The sequence below is a fragment of the Melospiza melodia genome, chromosome 11, assembly GCF_035770615.1.
Source record: "Melospiza melodia melodia isolate bMelMel2 chromosome 11, bMelMel2.pri, whole genome shotgun sequence".
NCBI lineage: Eukaryota > Metazoa > Chordata > Aves > Passeriformes > Passerellidae > Melospiza > Melospiza melodia.
In genome coordinates, this window is record NC_086204.1 from 28,443,662 (window position 1) to 28,458,645 (window position 14,984).

The 14,984-nt window shown below is 42.5% G+C and overlaps 1 protein-coding gene across 4 annotated transcripts in view; it reads left to right on the forward strand.

The window, feature by feature from the left end:
• Positions 1 to 14,984, forward strand: part of FGGY (FGGY carbohydrate kinase domain containing) — a 128,785-nt gene that overhangs the window by 103,370 nt on the left and 10,431 nt on the right. The window lies entirely within an intron of this gene.

The window sequence follows — 14,984 nt, forward strand, 5'->3', positions numbered from 1 at the left end:
TAAATATTTTAAAAATCATTTAGCTACATGGGATCACAAAGGAGAAATTGAATACATTTATTTTAGGGTCAGGGAAATGTGTATGTACCATTGCAGTTCAATAACCTCTCTGACATTTAGTTTTGTAACACATCTTCCAAAACAACTCCTTCTTAGAGGTGCTGCAAACATTCAGCATCTTTGTAGATTTTGCAAATACAGGTTATTACCTCTCCTCTAATAGATGGTTTGTGCTTAATTACTGTACTTTGCAAAGCTCTTTGTTTGCTCAGTGTAGTAGCAAAGGAGAGAGCTGTGGGTTTTTTACAATAACCTCTCTCCTTATGTCTATGGTTTTTTGAAGGGGATTTTTTACTGTATTTTTCCCAGTCCCTGGTCACATTTCTCAGAACAATTTTTGGACATTTCCACTCAATGTCAGAATCAAAACGTTTAAAAGCTCTCTGGTTTTTATGGGTTGGCTGTTCTCCACTTTCTAAAACTCAAGCAGTTTTAGGACAGCTTGGAAGTAGCACCCAAATCTGGATCCCTCCAAATCACTTCTGTCAATCTTAGTCCAGCTTTACCTCTGACTGCTGCCCACCAGGGATGCTGAATTTGATGGAATGTGCATCCTGTAGGTATTTGGGGCATGGGGCAGCCAGGTCAGAGCAGCTGCCTCACTCAGAATCAGGACACAAAGGCAAGGTCCTCAAAATCCCCCAGGACATCCTTTTCAGCAGAGGTGGGTCAAGGTGGGTCACCTAGGGAAGAGCCAACTCTGTGGTGACCCTATGGAGTAGTCAGAGTTAGGCTTTATTTACCTGCCCAGGTCAGAAATGTGTTGGAATTGGGTGGGATTTCCTGTGGCTGTGCTGGTTGCTGAACTCTCATCCTCCTGCACAGCCCTGGTGCTTGGTCCTGTGCTGCCCCATCACTGGGGTTTGCAGTGGGGAAGCAGCTGCTTCACAGGATGGTTTTTCCAAGGACAAGCAGGCAGTCACCAGACATGGCTCTTGATGCACCCACCCCACATGGGACAGCAGGAGCCTCTCCCTGACCTGTTTTCAGCAGTGGGGCATAGTGGCTGGAACACTAAAGAGCTTTTCCTTTATCCTTTGGTATCCCTAAATAAGTTTATTCTCACAAAGGAACATGCAGCAACATGCCTCCTGTCTATTCTCCTTTCCCATACTGCAGCTCTTTGAACAATTCAGCATTTTGTTCTAATTCTTCATTTTCATGTGTTTTTCTTCATATTTCAAGTGATTTGTGCAAAGATTTTTGTGCTTTCTACTGACCACATCTGTATTGGCACCAAAATTCTCAATATACGGAGCCTTAACAGAGAAGCCTTGGAAATGAAGGTTAATGCAAAAGCTGTGACCAAACAGGTTAATTTGCAAGCTCCTAGTGTAGACTGAAAAGTTCAAGCCCCTTGAAGTTGCAATTTCATCTTTAGGTAATTCTATCAAGGGAAGATTTATAACCTCCATCTCTCAGGCCTGGTCACCATATGTTGTTGCTTCAAAGAATGTTGACTTCCCTATTTTCCTCTTCATTTACTCTCCCTGCATTTTTCTTCTCTGTGGTAAAACAATTGGTCTATCCAAAAATAAAAAAAAACACACAGTGTGGTGAGTTCTTCCCCATTTCATCTCTTTGTTATTTAGTCTCTAGAAACTCCATAAAGGGGAGAAAATCCTCTGAATTTCTTCTTGGTTTATCTTCTCATTTGCCCCTACAGATGCTGCACACTTTTCTCTGAGTGGTTTTGTGGGAGCTCAAACCCAGCCTGACTGGGCCCCAGCAGACAGTGCTGTGTAAAACAGCATGGCATAAAGATTTGTGAAATAGAATGTATTTTTGGGGTTTGGATTTTTGAAATACATGCTCTATTGAATGAAATAACCTTAATATTGCTGGTTTAGGTGGGTCAGTTTATTGGTTCTAGCCATTCCTTTCATGCTGAGCAGCAGGATCCTGCTTTTCTATGGGATTGTTTCTATAGTAAAAATATAGTTTCCGGTTTAGCCAGCCAGCAATCCCTTCTCAGTAAAATGTTCAATAAATAAATGTCAAAGTTTCCAGTATATCCTCGTTACTCTGCCTCACTCGTACGTAATTGAAAATGGGAAGAAGGTGCTGTTTGATTTGGCAGTCATCCAGCTAATTTTTTTTTTTTTTTTTTTTTTTGATAGCCCGCTCTTTGGGACAGAGCTGTACACCAGGGAACAGGATTATTGCCTTATAAAACCCTGCAGCCCACTGACTATTCCTTAATTACGTATTAAAGCAATTAATAAAATTACCTGTATGGAACCAGATTACCAGATTTACTTTGGATATGCTGTATTCACGTGGGGCATTGTTACTGGCCAGCATGGGAGAGAAGAAACTGTGATTTTCTAGAGTGCATTTTGTTGGTAACTCTGTAATCAGCTTTCTGTGAATATTTTTGGTGTGAAACACTGAACTAGCATTTAGAATCTATGTGGCTACAAGATTTTTCAGGTCTCAAATTAACTTTTAAGGGAGGTTTAGCCTTTCTTTTGTTGGTTTTGGTTGTTAAGCAAGTTGATGGTATAGCCTGCAAAAAGATAGGGAAAAGCTTTTTTATCGTTTCTTTAAAGCAGGTCATAGGTGCATGAAAATGAGCTGGATTCTATAGGAAGAGGTGTTAGGTAATTATCTCATGTGGATTAGCTGAATTATTTAGCAACTGAGCAGGTGAAGAATGCCCTGGGTCCAGGAAGCAGCTCCAGGAGCCTTGGGGCTCGTGGTCTCCTGGCTCAGAGTCAGTGGACTCTATGGTGGGAGTTGAAGTTAAGGTGGTGCAGGGAAATAATTCACTCACAACCCTGTACCCACAGAGCCTGGAAGAATTTTGTTTGCACTGCTGAGTTCTGCTTCATTTGATGGACATCTCTTCTCAGTTAGCTCAGGATGACGTTGGGTGGTAGAACACAGAGGGAAAAATCAAATAACAAACCCCACAGATAGCACAAGTTTTATAAAGATCAGCCAGGAAGAACATAGGACACACAGAGTGTTTGCCTTGTAACAATTAAAGTGTTACAGACAGTCATGAATGTAAAGAAGTTCCTGAGTACAATTAGTCCACAGCCTTGGTAATGGACCAACTGGCAATGGGGAAGAGACATTTTCATAAGAACTCCCATAAATAGTACTGGGACATATTCAACTTTTGTGCTGACAGAACTGGAGGGGGTTAGGCCATTTCCATTTCTGGATCAGGCTGTTTCTGGTGTAATTTTGTTCCATTTATTTCAGTGGACATGCTGCAGTTGATGATGTGATCCTCTATTCCTCTTCCAAAGCATCACCTGTCAGGCCATGGGTTGAAATTCATGCAAGCGTCCTGTGATTTCCATATTTTCAAAAGCAAGGACTGAGTGGAAGATCAGGGAAGGGATAAGTTTTTCCTTAGAAATGGTAATAACTTGGGAAATCAAAAGAGGAAATAAAATGACTTCTCCCTGTTGAGTTCAGGAATGCTGCCTTCCCTCATCTCATTAAAAATTTAAAGCACTCTTGTTTTTGAGCAGGGTGAATTAGTAATTAAGTGCTATAATCAACTTGTGTAAACATAATATTGAAGGAGAACAGCAAATTAATCATTTCTTTGGCTTGCCTTACCTAATTAATGCACCTTTTAGCAAAGGCCTTCCTGCCATGTTGGTTTTTTTCTCCCGTTCCCTTAATCAGAGGATTTTGGAAAGGCAGAGGAAGGAGATGGTTTTTGTTAGGCACCATGTGTTAAGAGACTGTGACCTTGCCTGCCTTTTCTTCAAGAACTCCAAATCTGCTCATGTAGAGTTTGAGCCCAAGGTTTAGTGGAGACCATCCTCGGGCACAAAGTAAAAAGCTCCTGCTCTCCTAGGTAGGCATTGGTTGGTTCTCTAAGAGACTTTGAGAACCAAACTATTTTATGTAAAATGGTCAATGCCTTGGAGAATGTTTACATCTAACCAAGCCTGGGCTCAGGGCAGCAACTTGGCAGTAGAATTCCATCCCTTTACCTCTTTCCTTGGTGTTCTGACACTGAAATATGACTTTCCCTAGTTGAGAGTGGTTTTTTTCCCCTTGTGTTATGAAGTTAGATTCAATATAGCATGCATGAAACCACCAAGATACTGGCAATGCCTCTGGCTTTTGTATAGAGTCAGCTGCCTCCTTACCAGAAATCTTGAGAGAAATATAGATGAGAGACAGAAATGAAAAGGCAGTGATTTAATGGCCACTGTCCAGTTCCTTGTGGCCTGGTGTTTATGGTACAAAGAGTGCCTTTTTAGTTAGCATGTTTTGGCCTTACTGTCAGAAGTCTTTGCAGTGAGGGTAAAAAGCAGATGAATCACTACTACTCTTTTGCCCTAAGGATGATCCTTCTGTATTAAAGCTGAGGAATATAAATGCTGGTTTGTCTCTGCCAAGCACAGAATGAGCTTTCAATCAGTTTGAGAGTGTGACTTTTTTCACTTTCCAAGCCACAACAAGTGTGTAGAAACCTTTCTACTTTCATTCAGCTGACTCCAGTGGACAGCATTTCCATGTGGCTGGAGTTCCTCTCTTGGTGGGAGTTAAATCACACACACAAACACCACCATGTAGAGATCACACAGCTGAGATGTGGCTGTAGCTGCTCGCACGATGCTTTCACAAAAGTGCTTAGAAAAGTACCCTCTGCCTTGTTGCTGTTTACTGACATGTGATACTGGTTGACATCTGTTGCCCTTCTCATTTGAGGTCTGTTTGCTTTACTAACTTTAACATTTCCACATTGCTGTGCTGCTGAAGTGCAGATACACAAATCTCCTTGCAGTCCCCAAGGTCCTTTTATGAGAAGCAGAGCTGCCATCATTTGATATCATCCTGCTGGCTGCCTTTTATACTGGAGTGGAGAGAAATAATTCTGCTGCTGTGAAATGTTCTTGGGGGAGTGCAATGTCTAGTGCTATATGTTGTCATACATTTGATGTATTATCAGATCAGTACATGCTGTGCAGTAGTGTTTAGTTCATTGTCACAGCAGATGATTTGTGTTTGGTTTATATCACTTGAAATTATTACAGGTAAAAACTTGTCTAAGTAAATGTCAAAGTTTGTCATAGCAGGTCACATAGCTGCTGCAGTGACAGATGATCTTAGTCCACAATCCTTATGCAGCATTCCCAGTTAATGTAAATCCGTGTTGCTCTGGGATTGCAGAGGAGTGACACCAGTTTACTCCAGTACCCCAGTCCAGTCAAGCACTGGGGGGCATCATCTGACTTTCAAGTAGGCAAGAAACTCAGCTGGAGACAGGCAGGACTGGCCATGTGCTGAAGTGCTTTACTGGATCAGAGCCCAAAGAGGAATCTGACACAGTGCACTGGGAGATGACACATCTCGAGATGATAAAGGTGATTAGAGCTCTTGCAGTTGGTTTGTGTTATTGCTCCTTCAGGAACAAGCTGTGGATGCTACAGGTAATGGGACACAAAGGCTGTGTCTTCTGTTAAGTGCTGTCCTTTTTGTGGAAGCTCAGCATGCTGCGTTTGAAATGTCAGGCAGTACACAAATGTTCAGATTTGGAATTTCTCAGTAACTCTTTAATGACAGGGAAAGGCAGCTGCAGTGAGTCCGTGTGATATATCTGCCATAACAGAACTGCCCATTTACAGGAGCTGAGTGTTTGGCACAGCTCTTCTAACACTGGAGGCAGCAACCTCAGCAGTCCAGTACTTAGGGATGTGGCCTTGTTGCTGCTCTGAAAGCAGAAACAAGCATGAAATACCACACTAATGAAATAAACCATGGCCTTTCATTTGGGCACTGGTGGAAGGAGATGGGGCACTATGTATCAGGATATCAATGTGTGTTCCCTGTTTATTAATTCTGGCTGAGACTGGTGATAAAGATTTTATTACCTATTTTTCACATTTATGAGAATGAACTGAAAAGGTAATGAAGACCTCTTGGAGAGAAGCATGACAAAAGAAATCTATTTAATCTGTCTTTATGCTGATAGTGTAGCTGGCTTTGCACAGTGGCACAGCTCCACTGACTTCTCCCAAGTTCTGGTTCTTTCACACCCTGAATTACTGTGTTAGAAACAACCACATGTATGTGAATATAACCTCCTCTGTCTGTAGGATTAACACTTACATTGTCATGTCTTTCAGCTTTTTAAAAGCTCACATCAGCTGATGCTGGCAAAGAATAAGATGTAGTGTTTTGTTAATCTGCACAAGTTGAGACTCTTTTTAAACCAATGGTGTTTTTCTCATCTGTCAGTAAGCCCAGGACCTGGCAAGCACGAGAGAAAATGCTGCCTGGAATAGTGCAGCTTCTGCTGCTGCATATTTTTGTAACAAAAAATGAAATGACCACAGTGGAGTTTGTGAAAGGAGATGTACAATTAGTTGATTTTTTTTTCAAGAAGAATAAGATTAAGATCAGCTTGTAGAAGTTTAATAATATCACAACTTTACAGTTTTTTCAGCTTGCTGACCCTGTCTTCTCTTGAGGAAAACCATAAATATGAGGAAACCATAAATGTGTCTTTGTAGTAGATAGATACTTTCTTAAAAGTGTACTGTGATCCTTCCCCTTTCTATTTTAGGGACCAATTTTATCCATGTGCTCAGAGATACAGCTGAAGTAATTTGGACCTTGGTCTCCCCTTCTGTCCAGGCCATTTAAGCAGGGAAAAGTGTGATAGCAATATTTTATAGGAAGGATGAGGACAAAGGAGGGTGCCATGGATCTTTTGTAACTGTCAGTAGCCAAGAAGGTCCCTCTCAGAGCGTGTCTTGCTTAAATGATGTTTGGGGTGTCAGACAAGTTAAAGTCTCTCTGCCCTCACCTCTTCAGTAGCTGAGCAGAACAACCTTCAAGTTAGGCCCTGGAGAATTGGAAACTCAATCTGGCTACATTGTGAGATTAATTTTCCATCTGGGATTTGCACTCTTGCTATGTCAGCACAGGGATCAGACTGTTCCGTGGCCAAGCACGAGCATGTGGAGTCACAGCACTGTCTGAAATGCTTGAATGTCTTTCACACTGAAGTTTGTGAAGGACATTATGATCACTTAGTTGTGGGATTTGGTGCCACTAGCTCAGACCACTAGGACATACTTCTGCTGCCCTATATTTGAAAAAGTTTTATGTTTTACGTATGCTGTTATCCTTGCTCCTAAGGTTTCTAGAGGGGTTTGTTTCTTAACGTTTTCTCTCTCTGTATAGTTTAACAAGACTGTTTACTATCTCAGAGTGTCCAGTACATTTTATTGTGGTTAACAGTAAAGACATTTTTCTTTATTCCCCTTCATATAATCACGGATCTGAAATGGTGAAGGAGAGATCCCATAACGTCTATTAGAAGGCAGCTGCTTTTTTAAGGTGTTGTCTTTCCTCAGAATTGGAATCCAATTCTCATTCTCTTTTCTTTGTTCAATGATATGTTCTTGTTTCCTTGGTTTCTTTGATTAAAGCATATAACAACCATTCCCACCCCTTTCCTTCTTGTTTTGATACAACTTTTTACATGTCCTGTGCTTAAAATTTCTGTGGCACAGTTTGAAGTTGGGCAATGGGATATAGAGAATCCATATAAAATTCTTTTGTGGCTCTGTTTTGTTTTTACTGGGACACGTGTCCACGTAATGAGAAGCAAGACCATAATTGTCACTCTTGAGGGAAATAAAGGCAGAAAGGCTGACCACCAAGTGGGCATGGAAAAGCCTGACTTGCAGATTTTTGCACACAGATATTCCTCCAGATGAGGCTTGAAAAACATTGAAAGAGCACAAACAGGGAGAGCTGCTGTGCCCATTTCTTGCTGTGCCTTGTAAGTGCACAGCAAAAGCGAGTTGGGCTGTTGTCTTAGGAATGATTTATGGGGCATGTTCTCAATGTGTAGCATTCCTGGGAGCTGCATTCCTCTGAGCATCACTAACCCTCAGTACAGAAATACCTCCTGACCCATGCAGGGTCTGTTTGTGAGAGCACCTGCTGTCAGCTGCTGTTTGCCACGCAGCTTCCAGAGAGTCCTTTGCCAGGTAGAGGTTTTAGGGAGGAGTGTGGGAGCTCTGGGGGGAGCACAGTTTTTGGGCAAGGAACAGAGAAAAGTGATGTGTCATTGGACTCCTCACTAATGAGGGATGGTTAGATCCGACCATGTCACTTCTTTGGGAGCTTGGGAAGCACAGGGGACCCCTCGAGGGAGAACTCTCTGAAAAATAAACCAACTTCTAATCAATAGTTTTACCTTTGAAGAGTCTCTGCATGACAGGCATATGTGGGAGGGCTGTACCCTTGTCCATCCCAACATCTCCTTCCCAAAACCATGGGGTGGATGATGATAACACTTCACCTTCGAAAGGTGCCTTCATTGCCCAGCCCAGTAGCACAAACAGCTTGGATATATTCAGCAAAATACTGCTGAGCCTTGTAGCCTGCAGACTCCTTTTGCTTTCAAAATGTCTGGTAACACTTAATTTTTTCCTAATTTTTCCAGACTGGTGGTTTTCTATATGTTGTTGTGAAATCACCCATTTCTGTTAACTTTAAATAGTTTAGGTATTGGATGCTGTATCTTTAGACCAGACTGAGGGAAGCAGCTCATGTGTCTTCCAGCAGATAAATGGGATGTGTGTTAGGCTCTAGGTTGGGAGCTGGCACTTAGCTGAGGTGTGGGAGGTGAGTAATGGCCCTAAAGATGCTAAGCTGTGTGAAGCCCTTCTGATAAATGAGGCCTTTTTGTGATGAGCTCTCCTCATGTTCCTGGACTGGCTGGCATAAAAGCTTTGAGCATACAAGCACATTACTCATTATTTACTGGTTGTGGTTGCAAGGTCATTTAATTTTGCAATAGTCCCATCTAAGGGATGATTCTTGCATTGCATGAAACGGAGACTGAGCAAGATTCATTTTTAAAATTTGTTTTGTATAACTTTGCCCCTGTAGATATTCAGCACATTTGCCATAAGACACAAAATGCCAAATGTGTGGCTTTCTGGACATGGACCTTCCACTCATCCCAGAGGAGAATCAGGCATGGAAAAAGAATAAAGATAGGAATGGGGCTTTTCTCTTTCAGCACTAAATCCCTAATAGCCACTCTCTCCTCTCTGCTCCCACTCTGATGTTGTTTATTCTTTCATCCTGTACTTTTTGCCTCTGGTTTGTGCCTCTTTTTTGCTTAGTAACTTCCACTTTATCTTTTCCCATCTCTTGGTCTTCTGTCTTCTCCTTTCCTCTTTCCTCCCAGCTCTTTCCACATCTCATTCCCTTACCCCTGTCCTCACATAATGAAAAGCAAAGAGTCAGGGATGGTTTGTGGCTCAGTCACTGCTGATCCCTCACCTCAGGACCCCTCTGAAGGCTTGCAGGACTTCAGCAAAGCCTTGTGGCAATGCCCTCTGTTTTATGGGCACAGCATATGAACACAGACTGGGCTGTGCCAGTCTTCTTGGACTGGAAGAGGGGAGATTTATGATGGCACTGATCACAGGGCTAAAATAAACTGTCCTTCCTCAGCCAGAGGAATAGGAGTTTGTAAATGCCAGCATTTTATGCACAAACTGAAGGACAGGGCTGAGGGAGCCAGCTGCCCAGGTTGGCTGCTCAGGATCTGAACATGGCAAGGCTTTAAAAGCAGAGAGCCAGAAGAAGTCATTTATATTAAAACAAACTCTGTCATGAGTCATTTGACTTCTTTTTCTCTTACACACATAGTTTATGTCCCAGGCCTTCTAAGGCCTGGGTAACATCTGATACTCTTTAGGCTGAGCTGGCTTTAGTAGGAGTGGGATCCTGCTTCCACTTACACTGTACCACTTAGAACTCTATTTAATTTGAGTCTTGTGTTTACAGGCTGTAACTGTTACTTATTTGTCATTTTTATGGTAATAAAAAGATTGTTTGTCTGTGATTCAGTCCTTGCTGTGCTGTTGAATAGGTCTGTGTCCTTCAGCAGAGGAAAAGAGGGACTTTTGCTTTTCACCTCATTCATTTTTCTCATGCAGCTCCAGTCAGGTCAGCAGGCAAGAGGGAGTGCAGGTCCTTCCCTTCCCTCCCAACCACAGTCTCGGCTATTGATGTCAGCAGAGCATCACTCCACATTTTTCACACCATTTGCAATGATGTGAATGTGATTTTTCTTCCCTTCTCCTGCAAAAGAGCCAATGCCAAAGTGTACCCTGTCTGCAAAATACAGCTTTGTCTCTTTTACCATTTTTCTTTTTTTTTTTTTCATTCTCTCCTTTATCTCATCCCTTCTGATCCCAGGTTTTGTTTAAACATTTTTGCCAGGTGCAAAAAATAGTTAACTGCAGGTAGGAGATGTGAAAGGTGTATGAGTTCTTCAAGTTCCCTGCTTATGCCAAGGCCCATAGAGATCTGAAAGGGGAGAATGAAACACAGACAAAGGGCAGGAAAGCTTTGTCCTACTCCAAAGTTTACAGGGAAAGGCTTCACCCCCTCCCCACTCAGCTTCCCTGGGTAAGGATAACCCTCAGGCCCCCCTGCTAAAAGAGGCTGCACCTTAATTAAGAGCATGACTCTTGTTCCCTCTAGTGGCTAATTACGCAGCATCTCTCACACCAGTGTCATTCCACTGCCTTCCTGCTTCCCTGCCCAATTTTCCTCCCATGCACCCTTTTTTATATGTTTTGTAACTATCTAAATGCCTCCAAATGATGGTATTTGCCATTCTTTGGATGGTGCTTCTCCCATGGATAGATGCAACACAGCAGTTTAGGGCTGGAGAGGTTTTTGCTCCTGTACCAGCCATGGTGGATTTTTCTGCAGCTTTACCAGGAAGGGTTAAGGAAAAAGGACTTTTCTTGGTTTATCAGCATCCCTGCTCCTATTGTAATTCCTTAAGTATGAACAGATATGGATGTCCAGAACTGCTGGACACCTCAAATCCCAGGCTTGTTTCGTGTCCTGGAGATAAGGAGTAAGTTGCCTGGCTTTCCAGATCAAACAAATATCCTGTTAAAATGTAGTGTAGTGTTTCCGAAGGACACAGGAAAAATTCAGTGTTTGCCAAAGTAGTTGTTATTAACAGCCTGGTAATGGGAGGCACTCTGTGCTAGTTCAAAATGACACAAACTGCTGCAGCACCAAGTTCTTCTGAGTATAAATAAAAGCAGAATTTTGCAATGAGAAAACAATCTGTGTAACCTAACTTGAGAGGCAGAGTACACAGACTTGATTCCCACCTTAGCCACTGACTTTGTCTGTGACTTCGGTCAAGTTGTGTAACTTTGTTCTTCTTCCTCCTGACTTGTGAAGCAGATTTAGTGATTTAGTTTGGGTTGTTGTATTAAAGTGGTAGAACAAAAAGTGCAAAGAAAATCTATGATGATGCTAAAGGTGTTGCTCTGGTGGGTTTAAATAAGTCAGAATGGAAAGGCTGTAGATTGACAACACAGTTACACATAATTGGATCCTCTTTTGACTTCAAAATCTTACTTTAGAACTGCAGTTTGTTATTGTGTTAATTTTCATTGCTATGTATATAATATGGAAGATGGTTTATATACTGTGGCATGGTTACAACTCTGATGCTTGTATCAAGTTTTAGTATTTACAGTATTCAGAACATTTAAAGATTGTGTTGTGCATCTGCACAAAAATGTACTTCATTTGCAGAATTCTTGTTTTTTAGAGAATATTTGGGAAGGCATGGGAGACCACATCCTTTTAAAGCACAAATTCACTCAGGGTTTGGATTGGCAATTTCTTAGGAACAGCAAAGGCTAATTCCAGATCAGCATTTTCATTCCCAGCCTGAAGCTTTCGGTGTCTAACGCGGTGCCCAACACATAACTGAGGTGCTCTTCTTGCTCAGGTATGGACCCTTCTAAACTGCAGTTGTAGACTTTTCTGAAGACTTCTGAAAATCAGATGTTGCCCTTTTTTGACTGCAGTGGGACCAGGATTAGCAGAAACAACAGATGCATCTTGCATTGCTGAGCATTTTCTGAGGTGCATCTGAAACTGATTTGTGACAGGCCAGTAACCCAATGAGAGTAATGTAAAACATCCAGCAGGGTAAGACCTCCTCCTTAGAACTGTATCCTTTTTCTTGCATGCCTGGGTTGCATTTTTTTAAATTAAGTTACTGAGTTGTAGAATGACCCACATTCCTTTATTGCTGTAAAACCAGAATGACTGACAGCTTTTAATTGCACATGCTCCTACTGTTTGTTGGGAGAGGAGGGGGCAAGATGGGATCCTACCAAATGTTTGAAATATTATGAATAAAGAAAAGATTGTTTAGCATGAAAAAATGGCTTCTTATCAAGGATTTAGGTAGATATGTTGCTGATCCTGTCTGATGTTATATAGATCTTCACTAATTATTCTAATGTCAATAACCAAGCCAGAGCAGAACAATGGACTAAACAAGTGTGTTTAGAAAGGTGTGCAGTAAAATTCAGACTTGCATCAGATAAAAGTAATTTAATCTTTCCCTCCCTTCTAGACTTGTCACAGCCAAAGAAATACCTTTGAACAAAAACTAGTTGGTTTTTTTTTTTCAGTTTCACTGCATGAAGCAATTTCCAAAGTACAGAATTGCTGCTAATGGAAAAGTGAAACAAATCTGGGGTTTTGAGCTGGTGGAGTGTTCGTGCAAGTGATTAGGCTGTACAAAAGGAGCATTCATCTTGAAATGACAGATAAGTGCTAAGGACAGGACTGAAAACTGTAAATATGTTAGCACTTTAAGCGAGAGCACAGCTTCAGCACTTGTGAGACTCATCAGCTGCTGTAAACAATATGGATCTTTGAGCTGATCTCTGCCGAGATCTCAGCACATCAGATAATGATAGAGTTGTTCATTTTTGCTTCTTCTGTTTTGGTTTTTTTTTCCCTTTCAAAAAGTACTTTCTGCAGAGAGCAGGCCTGTGGTGCTGCCAGCACACACTCACCTCCCTCCTGGAGCAGCCACCATGGGCAGCAAGGACAGGGCTGGGCTCTGCCTCTCCCCAGTTCTGCTCCAGTCTGGAGCAAGATGTGCAGCTGCACTGCCACCCTCCTTGCAGGGCTGTGCCCCCACCCATGGCTGGGGAAGGCTCTTTGAGCTCCTCCAGCCTCAGTCCACAGTCAGGACACTTCTCCAAGTGTGATTTTAAAAGGAAGCATTCAGGTGGTGGCAGCAGTTTCTCCTGTGGGGCTTTGCAAAGGGTTATCAGTGACTGAGCTGTGACAATGGAGCATTTCATGTTGGGAAAACTGCATACAATAGAAATTAATTTGAAACCAGTAAGTCCCCTTTGCAGAGGACACGATAAAAAGCTGGCAGCCCACCACAGTTCCCAACACTCACTGAGGTTCTGCTCAGTGACCTACAAGGGAAAAGCTCCATGAACCATTTGGGTCTCTGCTATTCATCTCTTTTCCCAGCTTGCTGTCTTTAAATAAAAGGACAGATCTTCAACAGCAGGAATTGGCTCAGTTCTTAGGATCAGCTGAATGGTGAAGCACAAAGTGGTTTTTCTTCAGTTGTGTCCCCCATTGGCCAGATTTTCCTCCTGAGTGTTTGGTATTAATCTTGTGGTGTTAGTGATTCCCATGGAATATGTGAGGGACTGAGGTGCTTCACAGGATCACAGAATATTCTGAGTTGGATGGACCCACAGGGATGATCAAGTGAAGGGCCCCTAAATGGGGATCAAACTCACACCTTTGGCATTAGCAGCACCATGTTCTGACCAGCTGAGCTGATCTCAGGGCCTGTGTGGCTTAAAATTCAGGAGCCAATGAATCCAGTGACTGCAGTCAGGGAAGGTGTGCTGGGAAGAGCTTTCCCCCATAAGCACTTGAGGAGCAGTGGGTGAGGAATTTCTCACTGAAGGGGTTGAAGGGGCAAGGCTTGCTTGGAAGCAGGAGCCACAACGTGCAGCTCACTGGGGGCTTCTTAAAAAGCTGGGAAAATAGGATGGGATAGCAAAGTAAAAGTTGGAATGGTGTCTGGCTGGATGTTGTAAGGTGAGAACATCCCTCTGGAGGGATTTGGTGTTGTTTGCCTTTCTTGGAGATAAAATGGAGAGCTCATAAACCAGCTCCCCAGGCTTCCCACATGGCCAAAACTTGGAGGTGGGAAGGTGGAGCCTGTCCTGGGTGCTCTTCTCTGTGGGATCTCAGCTTTCAGGATGGTGCTGTGTTGGACCTCAGGCTATGCCCATCCCAGCTCTGGTGCCACTGGTGCCTCACTCCCACAGCAAATGCACTTCTAATTCCAACTGGGGTGCTTGCAGACAGAACCAGCCTTTGTTTTGAGCATGGGCAATTATAAAACGTGCTCTTTTCTGTTTGCCAAGTGAATACAAATGCTTTATTAGGACATCTGCTAAGGGGAAAGATGCCTGAGATACCTTTAAAACTCCTGCTGGCAGTGCTGGGTGACAGGTTTGGATTTGCTCAGTAACAGAGGTTATTGAATATTACTGTAATGAAAGGCTCTTTCTGGCTCTGGGGCAGGTGTGAATAAATAGTTTTTGGGTTTGGTTTTGTATTGAAAAACATCAGCCAGAGTGGTGATGAGGGTAACCTGACATTTGCCAATAAGAATAGTTTATTCCAAATTAATTTGTTCAAGTTGGTGCCTACAGGTTTTCAATAAATGTGATTGCAGTACACAGACAGTGGGCACATAAAGAGATTCCTGCTGACAGAAGTTTTAGTGCTAAAGGGAACTGTATTCACCATTTCCCAGTGGTCTCCAAAAGAGATACAAGCCAAAGTTTTTAGGAGCAAGGGGAGCAGAACACCTATTCTGGTGTGACTTTTGCAGTTTCCTCCTGTGAAACTCTCTCAGTTCTGTGTCCATGGGAATTCCACAGCTCAGTTTGAGCCTCTCCCTTGCTGCTATTAGAGCACATTTGGCAACTGACTGGCCGTCCCATCCTCAGACCAGGCTTCCCAGGTTCTTAAGAAATCCTTCCCAAAATAAAATTGTTTAGCAATATGTATCCAGCATTTAAAGT